Below are 25,733 nucleotides of genomic sequence, written 5' to 3'. Positions count from 1 at the left end.
GGTTTAGGTTGGTATTTTCTGAGATTAGAGTTCTCCTTATCCTATTCTATTTTCTTTGTTCCCATTGAGACTTAGACTAAAATAGTCCCGTGAAACCCTTAGTTTAGGCTACAGGCCTCATTTTTTGTATTGCCTTAGCATTATTATCCTTTTTAGGATTATTTTTTATTGACTTAGCATTATTATCCTTTTTAGGATTTATATATATGGCCTTAGGCTATGTTTGAGACTTAGGTGCTTTAGTGTATGCATTATTTCCTTTGTAGCTAGGCGTAGTTTTTGGTAGGGCTTATTATGGGTGGTGTACCTCTATGCTAGTGCCTGAGATCTCACTGGCTTTGTTGTAGCCATAAGTTTGTCTTAGATGTGCTTATTGGGAGCTGAGATGACATATTTTAGGGTGAGGAATCAATCTAAGAGATATTTTCTTCCCCTATCTAGTTTTGAGACATTTTATGATTACTTAACTTTAGGTTTAACGCTAAGATTATGATGCCTTTATGTCTATTATCTATTGTTGGGCCCGAGGCCATATTTGAGGAGCAATTAGATTCCATGTTAGTTTCTTTGCCTTGATTGTATGGTATGACTTGATGTTACTTTTCACATTCTATGTGTTTTGTTTGCAAGCTGGTGATGACATGCTTGTATTGGTTGAGCGTTTTAACGTGTTTTATGGTATGATCGCGGTTCCTTCATGGACTTTCACTACTACTTTTGAGAAGGAATTTTCACACATTTACTTTGTTTTAAAACTGGTTTTAATGGGAGTTATACTACCTAAATCAATTGGACACTGGTTTTGAGACTTATGAGGTGTCGAGGACGTACTCTTTTTATACTAGCAATATCAAAGGCATCGAGGATGTGCCCAGCGTTTATTGATATATTGCCTGGTGTCTTCTTTTTTATACATTGGCTATATCTGGGATGCCTTTAGCCTCTATATGACTATCTGGTGCGGCGTCGCCTTTTATAGATCAACTCTGCAACTTACTCTCTGCTACTACTACAAGGATGCTATATGTTTATATAAGACCTAGTTCGGGCTCTGCGTCCCTTTTGGGCCCCTCTGGCTGGTACACCACAAAACTAGATGAGGGAGCTGCATGGTTCCCACCTAGAAGGTCGAGGGCTGGGTTGGGTCTATAAACCTTTTGTTGATGATCTCTGAGAGCCACCGATGATGTTACTAGGTTTTACTACAAAATTGCATTCATTAACATCGCTTTCATCAGTATACTTGTTTTTTGTTTGGTCCCTCCAGTTTTATGAGGAACAGGGGTATATTTGTGTTTGTTTTTACCTTTCGGGGGGTATGGGCGTCCGATTAGTTATTGTTCGATTATACTTACACCTATCCTATGTTGTATTTCTTATTAGCACTCCCTTCTAGGTTAAGTTGATTATTTATTATGTGGCTATGTGATTAGCGGTGACAGTCAATATTTCTTTCTTGATTAGTTGACTCCTATAGTGCCTTTTTTTTTTGTAAATAGGTTGTTGTCTTGCACTTTCAGGAGCATTTCTTGACTTTCCTCTATTCTTTATGCATCCTCTCTCTTCGCCCTTATTTCCTGTACTAACTTATGTTAGCTACTGATTAGTTACTTGGGCTGTATGTACCTTTTTATATGATATCTATACTTGTTTTATCTTTGGTTCTCAATCGGCCTATGCCTACTGAGTACCACTCATTTGGTACTCATACTAAACTTCTCCACCCTGCAAATCACAATACGGGTTATTGCAGGTGATTTGGACTTTGTGCGGAGCAATTTGGATTCAAATATTTGGTAAGCTACTGGCATTTGAAGTTATTGATTTACATCTATTTTGGGATAGGACTAATCTTTACGTGCTTTCGAAGATTGTCTGTACCTATTTTGTATCCATAAAAGCCTTGTACTCTTATTTTTTGTAGATGCTCGACTACTGACTGATGTCAGGCCTTGAGGATGGTTCTTTGTGGATTTATTACAATTGCTCCTTTCTTTCTATTTATTACTGTCGATTCATTTGCTTCTTTTGACTATCTTCCACTTAATAGCCCATCTTTTTTGGTTTCGGGCTAGTGGTTAAGGTTACCTACTGGTGGATTTTAGTAGGTGCCTTCATGGCCTGAGAAATTAGATCGTGACAGTCATCAACGCAAGGGTCAATGGCTGATCGACTCCATAGAAGCGGACCAACTCTATATTGGGAAAGTCATTGAAACGACCAAGATCCACATGAGCGAGGTCTTCCAGTGTGGCTAGCTCCATAGGAGCAGTTCGTTTTCACTATGAGTGGTTCTGTAGGTGCGAGCCTAGGCTCCGCATGAGCGACAACACCAGCATGTAGTACACCAACTTTTGGGATAAAAATCCCAAGTCTTCTTCGGTCCTTTGGAATTAGTTTGGGATCCCACTAACTCAAACTGAATATGCTACCCGATAACAAATGACATCTTGGACTCAATGGAACTGTCAAAATTTCCAATGGAGGCCGTTTTAACAAAAAGTAGTTCCCACACCCAAGCTCTATTTTAGCCATAAGGTATAAGGTGGCTCAAAATGAGTCCAAAAACCTCGGAACCTAAGGCAAAGGTCCATCTAGACCAAACTCGATGTTATAGAGATAACATAACCATCAAAATTGCATTCTGAGGTCCTTTATCTAATTTTTTACCCACGTCAACCATTCAAACTTCAAAAGCTCCAAAATACAAAAACTTGTATAAATAAATGAATGACCAGATAACCGAACTGTCAGTACCAACAAGTCATAAATATCTTGGGGTCTCTATAAACATCTGTAGATGATGAATACACTGATACAGAGAAAATAAGATAATAGTTCATTATAATATCAACTACAAAAATTACTTTTTTCCTCAAAAATAAAGGGTCAGAAATTACCTGAATGCTCGAACATGTAGGGATACTAAATTTGTATCTCGTGCTCTATCTCCTAAGTAACATCCTCGGTCTGTTGATGTCTCAACTGAAATGTAACAATAGGAATGACTCTCGAATGCAATCTTATCATATATCTAGCAAACACAAAAACTAGCTCATCCACAAAGCTCAAACAATCATCCAACTAGACAGAGTTATACTAGAGCACATGGGACTAGTACGGAACATACCGGCGAATATAGAAAAATGGAAAACCAAATAAATAGCTGAAAATACAGAAGGTAAGGCCAGCTCATAAGTAACATCGCCAACAGTCTGAAAAATCTCAAATGGCTCTATATACTTGGAGCTAAGCTTTGCCCCGCCTCTTAAATATTATCGTGCCCTTTATGAGTGATACTCGAAGACATGCCTAGTCACTAATATACCATGGGTTTACTGTACTTGGAATGCCTTAAACATAATATTATGTAGATCTTTTAAGAATTTGTTAGTAGATTTGATTATGTCTTTTCTTGGATTTGTAGTAAAATAGGTTTCATTAGCAGAGAATAAAAAGGCAGTGTTGCAGCTGGAAGTTAGCCTTCTACGAGCCAGCCTACGAGCTGTAAAATCTTCTACAAGATGAAGATAGCATTTGTAGACGAGAGTGATAATGTTGAGGATAAGTCTGGAGCTATGAGGGATGCGTACAAGCTGTAGAATGAAGTCGTAGAAGATGATAAGAGAAATAAGCCTCAGTATTTGGCCTATGAGTGAGCAGAACATACCGTGCATTGGTCTATAGAAATTGTAGGCCCTGCTCATAGAAAAGACACTGAAGGATGACTTGGAAGTTGTTACCATAAAGGAATTCCATGACCCATAGGTCTCGAGTCATAGATACTGCAAACCTAGTTTTCCTACCTTTTCCAAATTTGGTTTATTTAGGATTAGATGTATGTAAATACAATTTTCAATTTTGTTTATTATATTACACACATTTTTGATTTTGAGGATTAAGTACAAACTACTTTTGCTTTAATTTTTAAATTCGTGGGATTGTGATTATACCTTTATTGGCCGAATGTTAGCTTTGCAATTCAATTCAAGATTTTAGAATTCCATATTCATTATGGTAAGTGCATGATTTATTTTAACCAAATTATTATTAATAGTGATAAACTAATTATGAGTAGCTAATGTCACAACTAGGATTGTCGGAACCATGAAGATTAATGATGTAAATAGAATAACTAGTAATTCTTGGGTAGTGTGCATGCATGTATTTTATTTTCCTCTGCTTTGATTATTTTTTAACGGTTGAAAATGTTAGAACTTGCCTTATTCTTACTTGTTCTACCAAGGAGATAACAAATGGGAAAAACAATTATACAATAGAGATTTGAGGCTATCAAACCTCAATTAATTACTTGAACGGACCAAGAGATAACTAATCTGGGATCACTGGTTAAGGTTAGTAAAGCATACACCCTTAGATGAACCAAGTTGCATGATGATAATAACTTATTTAGGGGAACAACCACTAAGATGAAATTAACTTATCAATCTTACATGTTACACACTATACATGGATTTCTAATATAAGGTTCTACTGAGTTAAGGATTCGTAAGGAACACATATACCCTACTTTCGTCTTTTAGTAAGTTCAAACACATTAATCTGTTTCTTTGATATTTGCTACTTGTGATCAATACAATTAATTACTTTAATGTAAAACCTCCCTTTTTATGAAAATAATACGACTAAGAGAATGAATAATAACAATTAATCTAAGTGTAAACCTCATTCCTCGTGGGATCAACCCTAACTATGTTAGTTTCTTTATTTGAACAATGACCAATTTATACTTTTTATAAAGGTTCAATTTGGGAGTATTAAATTTTGGCGCCGTTGTCGGGGAATAAGACTTTTAGATTAGATTAATTGTGTTATTTGACTAGTAGTCATTACTTCCTTATTTACATTTTCTTTTATTTTTGTTCGTGCTTAAATAGGCTGAGTTCTAGTGCATGCAAAATACTCTTAGTCAAGGAAGATCCCTGATTCCATTTAATCCCAAAATTCAAAGAGCAATAAGGAGAATGACCAACAATGGTGGTCATGAAATAAATAAGAATCACAGAACCGTTTAGAATGAAAGAAGAGGATGTTCAAAAAAATATTCCCCAACATCCACTGCAGAATTTTCATAACAACCAATGATAGCGAGAGTTCGTCCTCCACCCACACATAGACCTAAGTTCAATATTTGAAACAACAATGGGGTCATCATGATCCTATTGGAACTACAGGTGCCATCATATTACCTTTATTGCCTCCTAGAGCAAAGTTCAATATTTCTAATGGTTTGATTCAGATGCTCCACAGTAGATGATTGTTTGCACACTTGCCATTTGAAGATCCATAAACTCATCTGAATAATGTGGTGTATATCTGCAAGAGCATTGCTGATAGCTCAAATTTGAATATGAATGTCATCAAACTGCGTGTATTCCCATTATCACTTACAGGCGAAGCAACTGCTTGATTGACAGAGCTCCTATATAACTCCATCACTACATGGGGGAAATTATATGAGGCTTTTATAGAATAATACTTTCCATTGTCAAAAAAACTGAAGTTGAAAGACAAAATCAACAACTTTCAATAACTCTCGGGAGAGTCAATAAGTGCTACATGGGAAAGGTTTACAAAGTATTTGAGAAGTGTACCAAATCACAGAATCACCAATGAGTCACTTCTTGAGATATTTTATAAAGCATTGGATGATAATGGGAAACCAGTTAGAGACACTATCATTGGAGAAGCATTCATGGCAAACACTTTTGAGGAAACTGTTGAGAGACTTGATTGTGTTTCTAAAACGAATAGAGCATGGAGTAATAGGGACAGTGAAACCACAAAGAGCACCTTTGTAGTTGGAACTAACTAAAATACAAGACTATCAAAAGAGGAAGTACTCTAGGAAATAACACAATTAAGAAAAAAGTTTAAGTTGGTATTCAAAACCATTGAATCATAAAAGTCAATGCAATAGACCACCAAGGTAGAGTGCCAATACACGATGATTTTGGATGTGAAGAGGATGCATACTATGTGAATGAATAGATGGGGAATTTTCGGACTAACAACCAATCTTCTAATTAGGATACTTGGCACCAAGGTCAAGGGAATCAAATTTAGAACTATAATTATGAAAACAACTTCAATCAAGAGGTCATTACAACCACAACAACAACTACAATTGAGAGGGAAATTACAATCATTATAACAACTACAATCATAATGGATATAATGACCAAAATGGTGACTAAGCAAATAGAATATAGGCGCGGTATGCTAATGGGAGTGTTGGTGGTAGAAGGGGAAGTCATAGTGACCTCCCCACTTGACCCTATAATAGTAGGCTCCTTATCTGGAGAAGATCTATCACCACTATGGTTAGCAGTCGGGCCCTCAAACATCTTTTGTATTCTAGCCTCGGACCATAGAGCTCGTCTCTTTAATCTTTGATCAGCTAGACATCTTGAGTCCGAGTAATATTTATCAATCTATTATACCCTAATAATCATTGACAAAGTGGACTCTATACACAACCTAAAAATCAAGCAAGGAAAGTGAATTGTAGTGGTCTTTTAGAGTGCCCTCTCATGGATCTATATGATAATAATCTGGAAGAAGTCAATCTCAAAGACGACCATAAGACACTCCACCATCATTGCATAATCCAGAGTTAAGTGGTTATAAAACATAGTGGGGCATAAGCAATGTTGGACAATGGCCCACCAAAACTTTGCCATAAAATTGAGTGTGGCCTTTCTGATTGACCGCTACTAGAGACCCACTCTGCAGCAACACCTTCCTCAATAGTATAAACCAAAATCTATCTCATTAGCTCCTATCTCTATGCTGGATCCTTCATCACATTTTAGTCCCAGAAAGTCTACATACAATGATCATATTTATCAGTCGGAGTTATTTATTTATAAGTCGGTCTATAAAGAAACCATCATATAGTTTCCCCCAATAGTTCAACAGGAATATCATAAAATAGAGTGGTCAAGAAAAGAGATTGGTAAAGCTCCTCGGATTTGGATGGTATCTTCATTTTTATCATAGCCGCATAGGATGCATAGAACTCCTAGACCATGGATAGACTATACTTTCTCGAAGGGGCTCCTATCCACTCACAACGATGCCAATGAAATAAATCAAGAATCTTGAGGAATGCATTTAGGCCAGATTTCAAGACATGAGGCTCCTCAGGAATGCCCCAGTTGTGTTTATGCTTATCATTTAGCTCAAGTCTGTATCGGTAGATATGGAAAATTTCTTCGACACACTATCGGTTTGGATACCCCTTTATTCAAGGATGTGTAGGCCTTATTTATGGATCAGGTCAGCCTAGAGAAGTGGCTTTGTAGTGTGAAGTGTCAGACTTGAACTACTACCCAAATTGGGATCCTAAATGTGAATCGGACTATGAACTACCACTTTCATCCCCCGAGGATGGGGCTCCCTCTTCAGACTGAAAATCTATAGGTTAGGGGTACAGTCACATTGATGGGCTTTGGTACTATCATCAATTCCCTAGTTTTGTTTCGAGTGGTCTGAGGCTTAGAAAATGTGTTAGACTCAATGTTGTATTCGACCTCCGAACCACTCCTTTCATCATCAAGCTTCATCTTGAATTTGTAAATGTAGTATTTGATCCCTAACCTTTCTAGATAGTGTGGCATCTTGTCCTTCGCATATTGTAGTAGCTTTAGGTGGCATGGTACTTGCAGGAAATATATTAGTACTATGATCAAAAACTGAAAGCAAGAAAATAAAAATAATTCACAATAGAAACACTATTTTGGGTCCTATGAGGGGGTGTCGATGACCTGTAGGAATGACTAAGAGATGTAGGACCATGTTGTAGGAAGGAAGGCCCAAGATCCAAATCTCAAAAATTGAAATAATAGAAAAACATTACGGTCTGTCAAAGGGTCTATAGACTGTAGGTCAGCCCGTAGTTCCCACATTTAGCTATTGGAAATTACACTGTAGTCACACATTCTTGCATGAGTGCTATCTACCTTTCGTAGAAGATTCTACGACCCATAGATAACCCTCTTACAAGTGAGGGTTTTAAAGTTTGGGTCACTGGACATTCAAATAGTGACTACGGAGGGCAACTACGGGTCGCAGGATGAACCAAGACATGTAGAAGACCTCTGTAGGCCTAAAATGCCTAAGTCAATGCCTTCATGCACAGAAAAAACCCTCACATGCTTACTTTAAATAGCCCAACATATATAATGACATTAATTTTCATTTATAAACGTAAAAACCATCATTCCTAGGGTTCGTTTCACTATGGTTATTCATTTGTGATTTCTAATCTGTCACGCCTCGAGCCTATACCTTGGACATGACCGACACTTGAAAACTATTGTTGGTCCTAAGTGAACTCTTAGTGTGGCTTACTACTAAACTGAAGACTAAAAATACATGCGGAAGCTTTAATAAGTGAAACTTTAAAATATTTAAGCAACACTCAAACATCTCTATCATAAGTTATACAAACTCTGAAATTAGCTCTTAAAATAAATAGTAATAATGTTTAACAACATCAGAATAAATACGCTGAACTAGTCACTAACTCTGTCCATGATACTTCTACTAAACTGTAATAGGTGCCGAGACAAAACCCACGATTACTTGACTTCTCAACTAAACATTATTCAAACATAGAGAAACTAATTTGACTAAACTGGAGCCCTCCGAAAGTGAGGAGGTCTCACTAATTGATGATGGACAGAAGTCTTACTGAAGTATCTAAGATCATGAGTACCTGAATCTACATTATCAAACAATGCACCATCGAATGACATTAGTACATAGAATTTACATGTAACGCCCCTAATTATATAAGATAGTATTCAATTTTCGATGGGACACATCTTAGTAAATTTATTATGTTTTACTCACTTTTAATGAACTTGACATTTGGAGAGGTTTTAAAATTTTCTTACCATAAATTTGAAACTACTAATTAGAATTTACCTTTAAATATATATATATATATATATATGTATGTATGTATGTATGCATTTGGGTTGCCTACTTTTACTTTTGGGCAAGCACCTTTCTAGTAAGTGCTAGGTGATAAGTATCACCTTGGAAGACTTTTTATTACACTTTCTCTCGCAATTTCAGATTCTTAAAGCTAAGGAGACACTTTGAACCCTCTCTCCAGCATAATCCCTCACAAAATTCACCAAGAAAACTTGTCCTTTCAATTAGAACTCAAAGCAGCCCCTCTCTATTGGTAAGTGTTCAAATCCATATTTGAGATTGTATAGCTAGTACTAATTCTTGAATATCTCATTGTGTAGACCTTTGAATTTAGAAAATAAATATGTTTTGGAAAGTTAAAACACATACTTACAACTCTTATGTTTATGTTGGTGCCTAGATCAGCTGTTATTAAGTCTAAAAAAGAGGATGAATCATAAGACAATTTCTGTCTAGATTCTTGAGTTAAATATCCCTCATGTATAAATGTTAGTGTTTTGATGATATCGTTTTGTACAAAATTAGTTTTACATTGATTTCTTTTGGATTGAACACTTAAGACAAAATTATTATGATATCATTTCTGAATTTACTATTTTGGTAACATAATTTGGGTGAAAACATTCTAGGCTTATTTTTAATGATAAATCTTATTTTATGCCAATATTATGAATATTCTGGAAATTTAAAGAGGACATTTAATGGTATTTTCAAGGTTTTTTATATCGTGTACAAGTTGAGGAACTTGAGACATTAGTTGGTCTACGGTTTGAACTCTTGAAGTCGTGTTGAGTTGTTGTATGCTAAAAGGCTGAGGTTTATGAATAAACTTGTACTCTACCCTTGTAACCTACTGGTATATTTGGAAGCCTATCTTGTGATGTTGGTTATTTCTTGTTACTTTGTATTATTATGTTGGTATCTTGGAGACATGCAAGACACTTGTTTAACTCGCCCACTTGTGCAAATTTCTCAATCACTTGACATTCTTGTGGACTTTGTCCTTATTGTGGTTGTGACTTTGTCACTGTTGGCATACCTCTTGATTCGGACCCTTTTACATCTTGATTATAGATTTTTAGTTTGTCTTAAGTATGGAAGTTGTCCATTTTAAGTATGAATTAGGAAGCCATTTCTAATATGGTTCTTGGTTCTCTTGATTATTGGGTCTTTACCCTTTTTGATACAGGGATCCAGTCCTTCTTGATACTTGTTCATGTTGGTGTGATGGCATGACGTACATATTGGGCGAAACTTGGTGCTAAATCTTATAAATGTGCTTTTATGAATTATTGACACTTTAACTTTTACATATAGAATTTTGATACTCATGATATATTTGTTGGCTTGATTTATTTATTATATGTACATTTGTGCTTCTCATGACTTAAGAAAATAAATTGGAGAACCTAAAGGCTTCAAACTTGTAGTTTTGCACCACTAAGCTTTATGCTTAGCGATAGTTGTTTCTATCGTAGGAAATGTCCGAGAAGATGCTTGAGGTTGGCCATTGGAGATAAAGTTTTGGGAGCGTTAAGAAAGATCATATTTTCATATAGGCATTTATATTTTGTAGTATTTTAGGACATATATATGTTCTATGAGGTGCTTGTGTATATTTATTTATGTATTTGTTTGTGAGGGTTGATCCATTCATGACACCATGGGTTGTAACTTAATATGGTTGCTTGTTTTGTTATTTTGGGATATGTAAATTTCCAAGTCTTATGATGTACTAAATTTACCTTTGGAGTTGGAGTATTTGGATGAAGCATGAATTGTAGTGATAAGGAATAATACATGGATGTCTCGTAAGTTAGTTTCTTAAATTATTTTGAAAGGTCACCCATCCTAAATTGGAACTTTTATTTGATTTGATTGAGATCAAAGAATGTTAAACTGGCTAAATTTTTTTACACCTTTAACTATTAAGTGGGCCAAATTTTACTACTAGGTTATATAAATAGGCCTTACGGGAAGTTTTTTTAAATGTCACGAGTTTTATATATGTTTTTTTAGTAGTAGCATCCTCCTTGAAGGGTCTCTACAAGTGTTGGTATCAGAGCCTAGGTTTGTGAATCTAGGAATTTTGTTGTGATTTGCTTACACACTTATTTTTTTGGAAGGTTTGGGCTATATTATTTGATTACTATCGGGTAAATAGTATATTTAATGCATATAAGTTGCAAATACATCATATCCATATCCCTAATGCAATGTGATCTTCACTTTTGAAGGAGTTAAGTCATGGCCTCTTCTTCTCATAGACATATGGAAGCTGCTCGTGAATATATATGTGACTCTTATTCCCAACCTCATACACTAGAAGGGGTTGGCGAACAGTCCTCGGGTCAATATATTCCCCATACTAGTGGGTCTGGTATGGGAAATCAACAAGGAGTAAGAGCTAGTCCACTTTCTCACATGAGCCCTGGTACTCAAGTTATGAATCCACCTTTTCAACAGATAGCTAAATTCTTTCACTGTATCGCTGAAACGGTTCATGATCTCAATGGGTTAAACTTTGAAAAAATGAGGAAAATGGGTGGAGTTGAGTTTGAAGGCACGGTTGATCCCACTGATGTTGAACAATGGCTTTAGCATATAGAGAGGGTGTTTGAACTGTTGGAGTGTTCAGATGTTGCCAAATTCAAGTATGACATCTCGTTATTGCAGAAGGATGCTTATGACTTATGGGTAAAGGTGCCAAATGCAAAAGCAAAACCTCCAGTTCTTATTTGGGATGATTTTATTAAAGCATTTCATATGAAGTATGTCCCGCCTGCTTATTGTGATGCTAAGAAAAAGAAGTTTTTAAATCTAAGGTAATTAGGCATGTCTATCGCTGAGTATCAAAAAAGTTTCTTAGACTCTCTCGTTATGCTGAAGGCATTATTAACAAGGAAAAAGATAAATGCAGGAGGTTTGAAGATAGCCTAAATGATTCCATCAGAAAGAATGTGGCAATCCTACAATATAAGAACTTTTGTAAATTAGTTTCTGCTGTTTCTACTTGGGAAAAACTTGATAAGGAAGAAGCTAATAGACATGAGAATAGATTTCAGAAGCCTAGGTAAGATTTTAGAGGTCCATCAAAAAAGGGAAGGTTTGATGATTCTAAGACTGGTAGTGTTAACAAGTCAGATCAACAGAAGTAAAATAGACTAGATTTTTCTACAGCTAGTACTCTGAGTTATAGCCAAGGCAAGACTCGTATTCCCACTTGTGCAGAATGTGGAAAGAATCACTATAGTGCTTGCATGAAAGTTCTGGTGCATGTTTTAATTGTGGCAACTTTGATCATAAAGTGAAGGACTATCCTAATCCTAAAAATGTTCCTCTCTTCACATTGAGGGCTCAGTTCAGGAGTTCTCTAATAATCCTCCTCAAACCAATAGAGGTGCCAAGCCTAAAAACAACCAAGCAACAGGGATACAAGTGGAAAAAATCAAGATAGCGAGTCTAGAGCTACTGCACGAGCTTATGCTATGAGGTAGAGAGATAATCAAGAGGGACAGGATGTGGTTGTCGATAAATTTCACTTATATGGCTTATCTGTGTTTATACTATTTGATCTTGTCTCTACACATTCATCTATTTGTTCATCACTTATTCTTCCTAAAAATGTGAAATCTGTGAGACTTTACTTTGACGTTCTAGTTGAAAGTCCTTTGGGTTACCAAGTTATTTGTAATTGAATTGACCAAACTTGTCCCTTCATGATTCAAAACCTGGTCTTTCCTGCTGATTTGATTGAAATGCCTTTCCACGATTTTGATATTATTATCGGTATGAATTGACTTTATAAATATCATACAGTAGTGGATTGTAGGTCCAAGCATGTGACTTTTAAGGACCCTGTATTTTCACACATTATTGTACAAGGTGAAAGATCATTATCATCTAATATTATTTTTGTGGCCTTAGCAAGAAAGATGATTCATCAAGGTTGTAGTGCATATCTTGATCACATAATTGATACACGTATGGAGAGTCCTAGTCTTAAAGATATACCTACTGTGTGACTTTCCTAAAGTGTTTCCAGAAAATCTTCTTGGGTTGCCTCCAAAAAGAGAAGTTGAATTTCTGATTGAGCTTATTCCTGGATCTCCTTCTATTTCTATCACTCCTTATAGAATGGCAGCAGCAGAATTAAGGGAATTGAAAACTCAATTGCAAGAACTTCTTGATAAAGATTTTATTCATCCAAGTGTTACTCCTTGGGGAGCCCTTGTGCTATTTGTGAAGAATAAAGATGGTACTCTTAGAATTTGTATTTACTATAGACAATTGAACAAAATAACCATCAAGAACAAATATCCATTACCAAGGATTGATGCTTTGTTTGACCAGTTGAAGGGTGCCAATTTATTCTCAAAGATTGTTTAAGGTCTGGGTATCACCAACTGCGTGTTAGAAAGAAATATGTTCTTAAAACTACTTTTAGAACTCGATACGGTCATTATGAATTCTTAGTGATGCCATTCCGATTGACTAATGCTCTTGCAATATTCATGAATTTAATGAATTGAGTATTTAGGCCTTATCTTGATAAATTTGTGGTTGTCTTTATAGATGATATTTTAATATATTCCAAGAGTAAAGAAGAGCATGATAAACATCTTCAGATTGTTTTACAAACTTTGAAGGAGAAAGAACTTTATGCTAAACTTTTAAAGTGTGAATTTTGGCTTAATGAAGTGACTTTTCTGGGACATGTTGTATCAGTCGAAGGTGTAAAGGTGGATCCTGGTAAAATTGAAGCATTTTTGAATGGAAAGCTCCTAAAATTCCCACTGAGGTAAGAAGTTTCTTGGGTTTAGTAGGATACTATAGAAGGTTTGTGAAAGGCTTCTCCATTATAGCATCTCCTTTGACTAGACTTTTGAAAAAGGAAGTGAAGTTTACTTGGGATGGCAAGTGCCAAGAGACGTTTGAAATGCTCAAATCCTTGTTGACACAAGCTCCTATACTTACTCTGCCAATGGAGGGGAAAGAGTCTGTGATATATAGTGACACTTCTCATCGTGGTTTGGGATGTGTTGTGTTACAAGAAGGGAAAGTTATTTCTTATGCCTCTTGGAAATTAAAACCACATGAATTAAATTATCCTACTCATGATCTAGAACTTACTGCTATAGTGTTCGCCTTAAAGATATGGAGGCATTATTTGTATGGAGAAAAGTGTCATATATTCACTGATCACAAGAGCTTAAAATACATGGGTATGCAGAAAGAGCTGAACTTAAGACAACACATATGGCTTGAACTCATCAAAGATTATGACTCCACGATTGACTACCACCCAGGTAAAGTTAATGTGGTTGCAGACGCCTTAAGTCACAAATCCTTTGCAAGCTTGCATCTGAATCCTTTGCCTTTGCTTCTGGAGTTAAGAGCCATGAATATCCGTTTTACACTTGATTCGTATGGTTCGGTGGTTGCTAATTTGCAAGTCAAGCCAATATTGCATTAACAGGTTAAAGAAACACAGCAGTTAGAGGAGAAGCTTATGAAATTGATCAAAGAAGTGCAAACTGGAGGAAAGCTTAATTTTACTTTGGGGGAGGATGGTGCTCTATTTTATCGAAATAGGTTATGTGTTCCAAAGGATGACAATGTGAGGAAAGAAATGTTGAATGAAGCACATACTTCACCCTATGCAATACATCCTGGAGGTACCAAAATGTACCAAACCATCAAAGAACATTACTGGTGGAATGGTATGAAGAAGGACATTGCGGAATATATTTCTAAATGCTTAGGTTATCAATAGCTAAAGGCCAAGCATCAAGTCCCAACAGGGTTATTACAACCCTTATCGATACCTTAGTGGAAATGGGAAAGAATAACCATGGACTTTGTTTCTGGGCTTTCACGCACTCAAAGAAATCATGATACAATTTGGGTTATAGTTGATAGGCTAACCAAAAGTGCTCATTTCTTGGACATCAAAATGGACTACCCATTTGAATGTTTAGCAAAATTATACGTTAACGAGATTTTGAGGCTACATGGAGTTCCTATTTCTATTGTATCTGACTGAAATCCAAGGTTTACATCTAGATTCTAGACTAGCTTGCAAGAAGCTTTGGGCACTAGGTTGAACTTTAGTACGTCTTTACATCCTCAGATGGACGACCAATCCGAGAGGGTGATTCAAATCTTGGAAGATATGCTTCGAGCTTGCATTATGGAATTTGAAGGTAGTTGGGAAAAATACCTAACCTTGATAGAATTCGCTTATAATAATATCTACCAATCAAGTATTGGCATGTCTCCCTATGAAGCGTTATATGGGAGAAAGTGTAGAACTCCTCTTTGCTGTAATAAAGTTGGTGAATGAAAATGAGTTGGTCCTAAGATTGTGCAACAAACTAAAGATAAGGTAAAAGTCATCAAAGATTGTCTAAAAATTGCTTCAGATAGACAAAAGTCTTATGCTGATCTTAAGAGGCATGAAATTGAGCATGTAGTTGGCGATAAAGTATTCTTAAAGGTTTTTCCATGAAAAAAGATTATGAGATTCGGCTGAAAAGGAAAACTTAGTCCTCAATTTATCAGACCTTATGAGATACTGGAAAGAGTGGGACCAGTTGCATATAAATTAGCTTTGCCGTCTGAGTTTGACAAGATCTACAATGTCTTCCATGTTTCAGTGCTCAAAAGATATTGTTTTGATCTATCTCATATTCTTCCAGTCGAATCTATTGAGGTTAATCCAGATTTGACGTATAACGAAGAAACCATCCTGATTCAAGCTCATGAAATGAAGCAACTTAGAAACAAGAGAATACCCTTAGTAAATGTACTTTGGAGGAACCATTCTGGAAAAGAAGCCACCTGGGATGTTATATCCCATATTTTTTTTATTTTCACAATAGGACATTTTTAGGATAACGGTAACAAGTCAAGGGCAAGACTATGTTTGATTTTGTTGGATACATAATTCTTATGACTAAATTGGAATTTGGAAATATTGGAAAAGTTTAAGGGTAAAATTGGAATTTCACATGTGGAAATACTATAAAAGGTTAAGGACAAAATTGGAATTTCACATATGGAAATACTACAAAAGGTTAAGGACAAAATTGGAATTTCAACTTGAGAATATTAGAAAAGGTGAGGGGCAAAATTGAAATTTTACATGGGAGTCATCATCCAATTCTTAGAAGATTCAAGAGAATTGGAGAAGATAGAAGTGAGAAAAATTGAGGAAAACAAAGAAGAAGAAGAAAATCGGCTAAGGAAAAAAATAGGGAGAAAGTTAAAATCTTGCTCCAAAAAAATATTTTCTCCTAGTATTCCTACTAATTCAAGGATCCTCTACAACATGATGAAGTTATTTTGGAAGATAGGAGCCTTGTTTGGTTAATTGGGTGTCTTGGTGAAGTGAAGAAGTTGGAAGGAAAAGGTAAGAATTAATCCAATTTCATTATGTTATGAAGTTTGTTTATGTTGTAGTAAGTAGAGATGTGTAGAATCCATGGAAATATGGAAGTTATATGGTTGGATTTGGACATATGAATAAGTTATGTGTATGTAAGATTGTTGGCAAGAAAACTTGAATTTTTGTGTAGTATTTTTGTGTAGTATTTTTGGTGTAGTATTTGAATAGTAGTATGATAAATATTTGATGTTGAAAATGGAAGTTGGATGAAATTAATTGAAGTTGGAAATATGGGTTAGGTGATGAGATGGGAAAAATTTAGGTTGTATAGCTTGTTAATTATTGTTGTGATTCTTGGAACATAAGGGAAGCTTAAATGGTTTAAGTTGGTATTAAAATAGATTGTAGGGAATTATGTATTTTTAGTATGATTTTATAATATTATGGAAGTAAAGTTGTTCAAGTATGGATTGTTGTTGTTGATTATGAAGTTGAAAGAAGGAAATGAATTTGATTATGGAGTTGAAAGAAGAAAATGAATTGTAATAGTTTTGTTGCATTTATGGAATTTTTGGGTGAAATATGAAATTGAGGAGTAATGGAATAGCTTACTTGGAATATTTTTCACCTATGTTTGAATGAGTTTAAATTAGTTATGAACATGAAATATTCATATTTATTTGGAAATGCAAAGTTGGGTTGAAAGTTATTGCATTAGTTGGAAAAGAAATCAATTTATGTTATGGTGCGTTTTAAATTGATTGTTGATGGTATCGGTGTTGTTGTTGGCTTGGTTGTTGATATGGTGGCCGAGTTGTAATCTCGGGGTTGTCATATATATAAGGGAGATGTTGCCGAAATTTTTTGTAGACAAATATTGGTAAAATTGAATTCTTAAAGTCTTATAAATAGTAATTGGTAAATGTGACCAATTGTAGATTTTGGAGGAAACGGGAATTGAACTTGGACAACCGTAAAAGGCCAAAAAGGTATGTAAAGCTTTACATTTTCTTCACTTGGCATGTCCTAGATGTAATAGGAGTGGATACGAGCCTCGGGGATCACTCTATTCTTCGGAATCGACGCTCAAAATTACCCCTTTTCTATTCAATAGAATTGAATTAGGTATTTATGAATATTTTGGAAAAATTGTCTAAACTTCTAGAATTTGCTCAAATAAAATCCGATTACCTTGAAGCTCTTATAAATAATGTTATGAAGTTTAATGCACGTAAATTGTATACGCCACCTCATTCGATCGAGGTGGGCCCCACTATTCCGAATTTTTCTTCGTTATTCCGTTTGAATTACGGTAGATAGAATTTGAAAGAAACTCTTTGCTATGCTTCCTAATATTATATGAATAATTATTTCCGTTAATTCCCATAATATATTTAGAAGTACGGAGATAATTCGGAAAATACTATTTTTACGTAGACTATTGTGATATTGGAAGTACTTATACTATTATTATTATTCAAGTTTCCTTTTACGATTTGTTATCGAAATTATGCCATCGAGTCTGTATAAATGTTTTGTAATTTAAATTGCATTTAGTTTCTCACTACTCCACTCGTGGATGCCTCAATGCTTCTTTCACTGAGCCTGGGCCAGGATATGTTTTCGTGCGTATTTCTCTGCATTATTCGCCATGTCCCGACGTGAGGGGGCAGGTATGACATGTACCATGGGGTGGTAAATATTATGCCACGGAGTTATGCTGTGCCATGTACATATATGTTTGTGATATGATATGATATGATATGATTTGATATGGCCATCTGATATGATATGATTTGTTACGGAGATATTCCCTACTCTGGTGTTATGCTGTGCCGTGGTGCCGATGATGGGAGGGCAACCACACTTTGTTCACCGAGTCCCTAATGGGGCCGGATATTACATATGTTTTTGCTCATATAATTTATGATTATAAAAAGTATTTTGAAATTCTGAACATTTATTTTATTTTTTGCACATACTATTCAGATTATGATTTTATTTATTACAATTCATGCTTTACATATTCGGTACATTTTTCGTACTGACCCCCTTTCTTCGGGGGGGCTGCGTTACATGCCCGTAGGTACCGAAGTTCGATTTGTTGATCCACCTGTTTAGGATATTTGCTGCGTCGTTGACAGTGCTCCCTTGTTCGGAGCTTGTATTTTGGTACTGACTTTATTTCTGTATATTTAGATATGTTGGTCAGGGGTACGACGGGGCCCTGTCCCGTCGTATGACTATGCTATCATCTGTAGAGGTCTGTAGATAGAGTTATGTTGTGGGTTTTGTATATATGGTTTGGATTTTTGTGTGTTTTGTGACAACCTTTCAACTCTCGTGCGTATATCTACTTTTAGGATATATTTAGCAATTTCTACTAATCACTATATTTGTTTATTCGAAAAGAAAAAAAAAGACTAATTTGGGATAAGGGTACGTTTGGGTGCTCAATTCGGGCACCAGTCACGGCCTACGGGGTTGGGTCGTGACATGGGAGAGAAGAAAAAATTAGGACCTAATATCCATACTTGTTCTGCGACTAAAACAAAGTAAATTTCGAGACGAAATTTCTTAAGGGGGAGAGAGTTGTAATGCCCCTAATTATATAAGATAGTATTCACACTTTGATGGGACACTTCTTAGTAAATATATTGTCTTTTACTCACTTTTTATGGACTTGACATTTTGAGAGATTTTAAAATTTGCTTACCATAGATTTGAAACTAGTAATTAGAATTTCCATATATATATATATATATACTATGTATGTATGTATGTATGTATGCATTTGGGTTGCCCACTTTTACTTTTGGGGCAAGCACCTTTCTAGTAAGTGCTAGGTGATATTGGAATACGTTTTATTACACTTTATCTCTCAATTTCGGATTGTTAAAGACAAGGAGACACTTAAACCCTCTCTGCAGCATAATCCCTCAAAAAATTCACCAAGAAAACTTGTCTTTTCAATTAGAACTCAAAGCAGCTCCTCTCTTGTGGTAAGTGTTCAAATCCGTTTTTTGGGATTGTGTAGCTAGTACTAATTCTTAAATATCTCCTTGTGTAGAACTTTGATGTTAGAAAATAAATATGTTTTGGAATATTAAAACACATACCTACAACTCTTATGTTTATGTTGGAGCCTAGATCAGCTGTTATTAAGTCAAAAAAGAGGATGAATCATAAGACAAGTTCTGTCCAGATTCTTGAGTTAAACATCCCTCATATATAAATGTTAGTGTTTTGATTATATAGTTTTGTACAAAATTAGTTTTGAGTTGATTTCTTTTGTATTGAACACTTAAGACATAAATCTAAATGTTTTGTGAAGGGAATAAAGTCCAGTTTTGCCGTTTTCAGTTTCAAAATTTAGATACAACCTGAGGTACTTGGCTTTCCAAATTTACTATTTTGGTAACATAATTTGGGTGAAAATATTCTAGGCTTATTTTTTATAATAAATCTTGTTTTATGTTAATATTATGGATATTCTGAAAATTTACAAAGGACATTTAATGGTATTTTCAAGGTTGTTTATATCGTGTACAGGTTGAGAAATTTGAGACATTGGTTGGTCTATGGTTTGAACTCTTGAAGTCATGTTAGATTGTTGTATGCTAAAAGGCTGAGGTTTATGTATAAACTTGTACTCTACTCTTGTAACCTGCTGGTATATTTGGAAGCCTGTCTTGTGATGTTGGTTATTTCTTGTTACTTTGTATTATTATGTTGGTATCTTGGAGACATGCAAGACACTTGTTTAACTCGCCCACTTGTGCGAATTTCTCAATCACTTGACATTCTTGTGGACTTTGTCCTTATTGTGGTTGTGACTTTGTCACTGTTGGCATACCTCTTGATTCGGACCCTTTTACATCTTGCACCACTAAGCTTTATGCTTAGCGATAGGTTTTTCTATCGTAGGAAATATCCGTGAAGATGCTTGAGGTTGGCCATTGGAGATAAAGTTTTGAGAGCTTTAAGGAAGATCACATTTGCATATAGGCATCTTTATTTTGTAGTATTTTGGGACATGTATATGATCTATGGGGTGCTTGTGTATATGTAATTATGTATTTATTTGTGAGGGTTGATCCATTCATGACACCATGGGTTGTAACTTAATATGGTTGCTTGTTTTATTATTTTGGGTATGTAAATTTCCAAGTCTAATGATGTACTAAATTTACCTTTGGAGTTGGAGTATTTGGATGAAGCATGAATTTTAGTGATAAGGAATAATACATGGATGTCTCGTAAGTTAGTTTCTTAAATTATTTTGAAAGGTCTCCACATCCTAAATTGGAACTTTTATTTGATTTGATTGATATCAAAAAATTTTAAACTAGCTAAAAAAAAACTTACACCTTTACCTATTTTAAATGGGCCAAATTTCACTAGTAGATTATATAAATAGGCTTTATGAGATATTTTTTTAAAATGTCATGAGCTTTTTATATATATTTTTTTAGTAGTAGCAACCTCCCTGGAGGGTCGCTACAGTACATATGTAAAATAGCTAGAAGGAAACTTATTCAAGATACTCAACTCAAGGAACTAAACTCTGAAAATAGGAAAACTCAACAAATCATGCATATATATAATACAATGCTTTAAAAGATATGATATAGTAATTGCAACTCAATATTTAAAAATATAATACTTTACTCTTGGGGAGTTTTCCTAACCGATAACCATCACTTATGAGCAAGTGACGATACAATGAAGCGATGTCGTTACTACAACCGTTCAATATCTTGCCAGTGTAAAGGACATCATATCACTGGATCCATAAAATAATCCTCTTTTGGGACAAGTGAGAAGTCACCTGAATCAATGGCATGATCCCATCCTACGCTGGTTATGTAGTTTATGGCGTTTAAGTTATCTAAACTCTTACCTAAATTGGTGCTCAATACTACTCGCATATTACTTATTACTTATTACGCTCATATACATCAATTGAGTAAAATATTCGAAATGCATCTCAACTAGTTTAATTGGACTTTACATCAATTTAACATAAACTCTTCTCAAACATCATTACTTCCTCTTCAAAATAGTTACACCTCTCAACTCAGTAAATATATAAAAGATAATTATTGATTTCTCAACTCAGTCTCAAAATATATAAATGCATAAACTCTTAGTCTCGTGTAGACTTGGTAAAACTCATGTTCAAAATTTTGTAGTAAGAGACCTCAGAACACAAGTGATAAATCATGCTCAAAACTCCTTTCTCAAATATGATTATTTGTAAAAAAAAATACTAACTCATCACGTTTAGAAAAATCATGCTTTAACTCAAAAATATTAATATTTATGACTCAAATATAATATATACATTTGGGGCGCTCATGTTCCCTAAAAACTCATCTTTTACTCAATGCATGAAATTCGTCATCTTTAACTAAAAATAATGCATATTGAAAGCAATGAATATCAATTCAATAAGGGTTCACGTGAATGTAAGCATGAATAGTAAATTCGACAATTAAATTAAATAGGCACAATTCTAATTTCAAAACATTCACATGGAACTCAACGAAGGAAGAATTAATTCATTCAAAACTCAATCGAATTAGAGCTAAAACTCAACTTGAACTTTTAAACGATGGAATTTAGATGTAGGATGGGTGGACGAACTTAATCCAACACTATGAATAGCCTTATATACATTAAACTCTCCATAAATCTTAAAGAAGAACCCTAACTTGAAGAAGAATGATCAAGAAACCCTTTCTTAAAATTCTTCAATTCGTTTCTTGAAAATCCTATGTTTTGATGGTAGATTCTTACTTAGGATACAAGATCACATGCTAGAATCACTAGGAAATCGTGAGAGTATTCTTAGAATACTTGATGGACTTTTTCAATAATAAAGTCTTGAACCCCAGAATTGAATTTTTGATATTCACTAGAGATAGGAAGGTGATTTGATGTTAAGATCTAATAGAAATTCAAGGATTTATGTTGTAAAATCATGACAAATACTTACCATCACTTATTAGGGTTTAAGAGAGATTTTAGGATCGACCAAGGGGTGAAAAGTGCGAAAAGAAACATAAAATAACGTTTTTATGAAATCTAATTTTTTTGATATATATCGAATATACATGATATATATGTGATATACATGGTCTACGGGCCCAAACTATGACCCCATAGGTCCTTCTACGACCCGTAGTTGGGTCTGTAGGGATTTGTACCCAAAAATGATTCTCTGAACTTTTTCCATGAGACAACAGGACGGGTCCGCAGGCCCATCTACGGACCGTAGGTCAGGGTCGTAGAAACTGACCAAGAAAACTCTATTCTAGTAGTCTGTGGTAAAACGGTCATAACCTTTTACTTCAAACTCCAAATGAGGCAAACTTAGTGGAGTTGGAAAGAGAATTCATACGCTTGTAATTTGATTTATCATGGGACACTAATTCATTATATGCTGAGGGATATGATCATTTGAAGTTGACTCTTGCATTTTCTTATTGAAAAACTTAATGAGTGGAGGATCTTTGAACTCGAGTAAGTACTAGAGGTTCCTTATGATCCTAATTCACATCAAATACACTTCAAATACTTAAGAATTGATCCTAACACATATATACAATTGAAATTATCAGGTTTGGGCCTATATGCATATGAAAAATGACTCTGGTCTTAAACTTAGAAATTTTTGGGGTGTTACAATATACTGTGTTCTTTTCTAGAAAAAACAAGTGAGACCGTAGGTCTAAAATCAAATATCCTGGATAAGCTCCATAAAAGAGAAGCTGACAAAGATATTTTGAGGTCAATGTTATAGGTAGAGAGTAAGAAGTCAATTGTTGGCATAGGGAAGAGCCAACCTATGCTAGTTTATATGAACTATGGAACAGACTTGTAAACCAACATCAACAACAACATACCCAGTGTTATGTTGCTCGGACTTGTAAAAGAAAGAATTATTTCTAAACTTCAACTCAAATGATGCCACTAATCATGTCCAATAACTCAAGCCATAACAGCTCCAGCAGTCATACAACTGTCATACCCCTATCGGCTGCTGAAGCCTAGGATCCTAAAGGACAGCTGGCTATATGTTTCTGAGGATCTGGAAGAACTATCATCGAAGAGATAATCAAATAGAATTATAATTTATGTGAAAGAGAAACCACATCCGATGATGAAAAATCTCCCCTGCCCCTCATCTTTTGCCCGAGACAAAAGTGAAAGGGAGTCAAAAGTAGAGGCCAGTTAACATACCAACAGTTGTGACCACCATGTTCCTGTAGGAGAAGACAAACGAAAGAAACATGATCAACTTAATAAGTTACGATAAATAAAGATGAAAATGAAATACATGCTTATATTCCAAGCCAAATGATAATACTGAATAAATTGCTCTTGCAATAACTCAGTAGTCTCCATTTTAGTAGAGGCTCGGATGCAAAATTCTGAAGACACGTTTCCTTTTTCTCCAACTTGACAAACTACAACTAAGAAGCTTCAGCACAATGAACACTTCAAGAACTTTATTAATGCTTATATTTTCTGTAGAATTCTAATTTAGATTGAACTAGGTAATTTTCCCACGCGAAAATAATCTTGTTAAACTGATCAATGAATTTTTCCTTGATCATTGTTTAAACTACACATATTTTTGACATAAATTAAAACATTTGAAATTGTTATCTGACTGTAAGTCTGTAACATGCATCTCTCGATGACTTTCCGTTCTGAATGCTCTTTCATGAATTAATCAAGCATCGATTTCTCTATTTTTTTCATAAGGCATACAACATTCAATTCTTCGACATAAACCTTTTGTTTTCTCAAGAAATTCACATGTTTTCCAAAGTTATCATTATTATTAGTGGATAATTGAAATAAGTTGGACCTGCTGATAAATAACACAAAAGAATTGGAAAAAATATAAGGCAATTGATTGAAAGCTGAGCATAATGTACTTTATTTCATTAATTTGCACCATTCAAGTTATAATAGGAAGTTGTGTTAGATTTTTGGCTACTGAAGAAACACGAAAAATAAAAGATGATACTTAATAAAGTAAAATATAGAAGCAATCATAACTGAATTTTTGTAGTTCAATATGCAAAAAATTGAATATTTTCGTAATCGCTTTTTGGTGCGGAATATTTACTTATTAAGCTATTGCCAACCCAGTTATAAGAAATTCTTTTGATTAGGAATGACACTCCATGATCCACAAGAATCATGTCCTTCTAACACATTTATGATTATTAGAGTGACAAAGGTCATCTTGATAGAGGGGTGACCAGCGATTTGTTTTAAATGTTTCTAGTGGTGGCAACTTACTTTTAGCTTTTGTCTTGTAGGTAAATGAATTCTTCTTTCTGCTCCATATTCTTTTTGGTAAGTAGACTAAATATTACTAGTAGCAAAAAGGAATTAATGATTCTATATAAGGTGTAAACAAAGTTCACACATTGAACTATAGAATAGTTATTTAACTATGATATCTTTTAATATCAACACTCATATATCCTGTGGACTCCAAAAATGAGACCGAAAATTTAAGAAGGCATTTAAGAAGAAATAAAATAGTTTCATTACCTTCTTAGACTTATTCTTTATCCAAATTGTCTACTTAAGAGCATAGGGGGTCAATGCCATATTGTTCCCTTCCTTGCCTGAAAGAAAAAGCAAGCATCTCACATTTTTCCCCAAGGAGTGGAGAGCATTGACCAGACATGACTGAAAAATGACGTGTTAAGTGGATTGAAAAACCTAAACTCATAAGTAACAATTAAAAAAAAATTGAATACAAATTAAACTTGAAAAATGTTTTTTTCCCTCTAGGTATATAATCAAATATCAACCATTGATGAAAATTTCAAGCTTAGTTGCTAATATTAGTAAATGTCAAGAGCACTGATGCGATTCACATTTCAATCTATCTGATATTTTTCAAGAGCCGTGCCAGCTGTATAAAATTAAATCTATACAACAAGCATTTGATGTCTCCTACATATGTTGAGATCCTAATAAGGCAAGAAAACATACTCGCTCACATCCATATTGCCAAGTATGTTCTTATACTCAATCAGTTTAAAGAAAAGAATGCATGGTAAGCTTATGGGTCTGAATCCCTCTAAGATGTCCAAACCACATTATGTATGGCATGAGCATATTCGATATGTGTTTGTTCGAATTTTGGTGTGCCAAGAAGCTTGTGGACAACAACTGTTGCACTGTCTGCCTTTCCTTCAATCTTCTCCACGATCGGGTCTTATCATAGCCAAGTCGCAAAGTAAAGAACGAAGTAATCTGCATTTACAAGAATTTTATGTTACAATTTCTAAGATCCATTTAATACTTATAGAAAGAAGATAAAACACTCTGTTGCAGA

At 34.8% G+C, this 25,733-nt stretch overlaps 1 long non-coding RNA gene across 1 annotated transcript; it reads left to right on the top strand.

Moving 5' to 3' along the window:
* Positions 1-15,991: 15,991 nt before the first annotated feature.
* Positions 15,992-18,699, top strand: LOC129876975 (uncharacterized). The gene is made up of 3 exons (XR_008763446.1): positions 15,992-16,381; positions 17,296-17,346; positions 18,444-18,699. It is a non-coding gene; the product is annotated as an uncharacterized LOC129876975 (long non-coding RNA).
* Positions 18,700-25,733: the final 7,034 nt, after the last annotated feature.

Source organism: Solanum dulcamara, chromosome 12 (genome assembly GCF_947179165.1).
Source record: "Solanum dulcamara chromosome 12, daSolDulc1.2, whole genome shotgun sequence".
Taxonomy (NCBI): Eukaryota; Viridiplantae; Streptophyta; class Magnoliopsida; order Solanales; family Solanaceae; genus Solanum; species Solanum dulcamara.
This window is presented reverse-complemented; position numbering and strand designations above follow the sequence as displayed.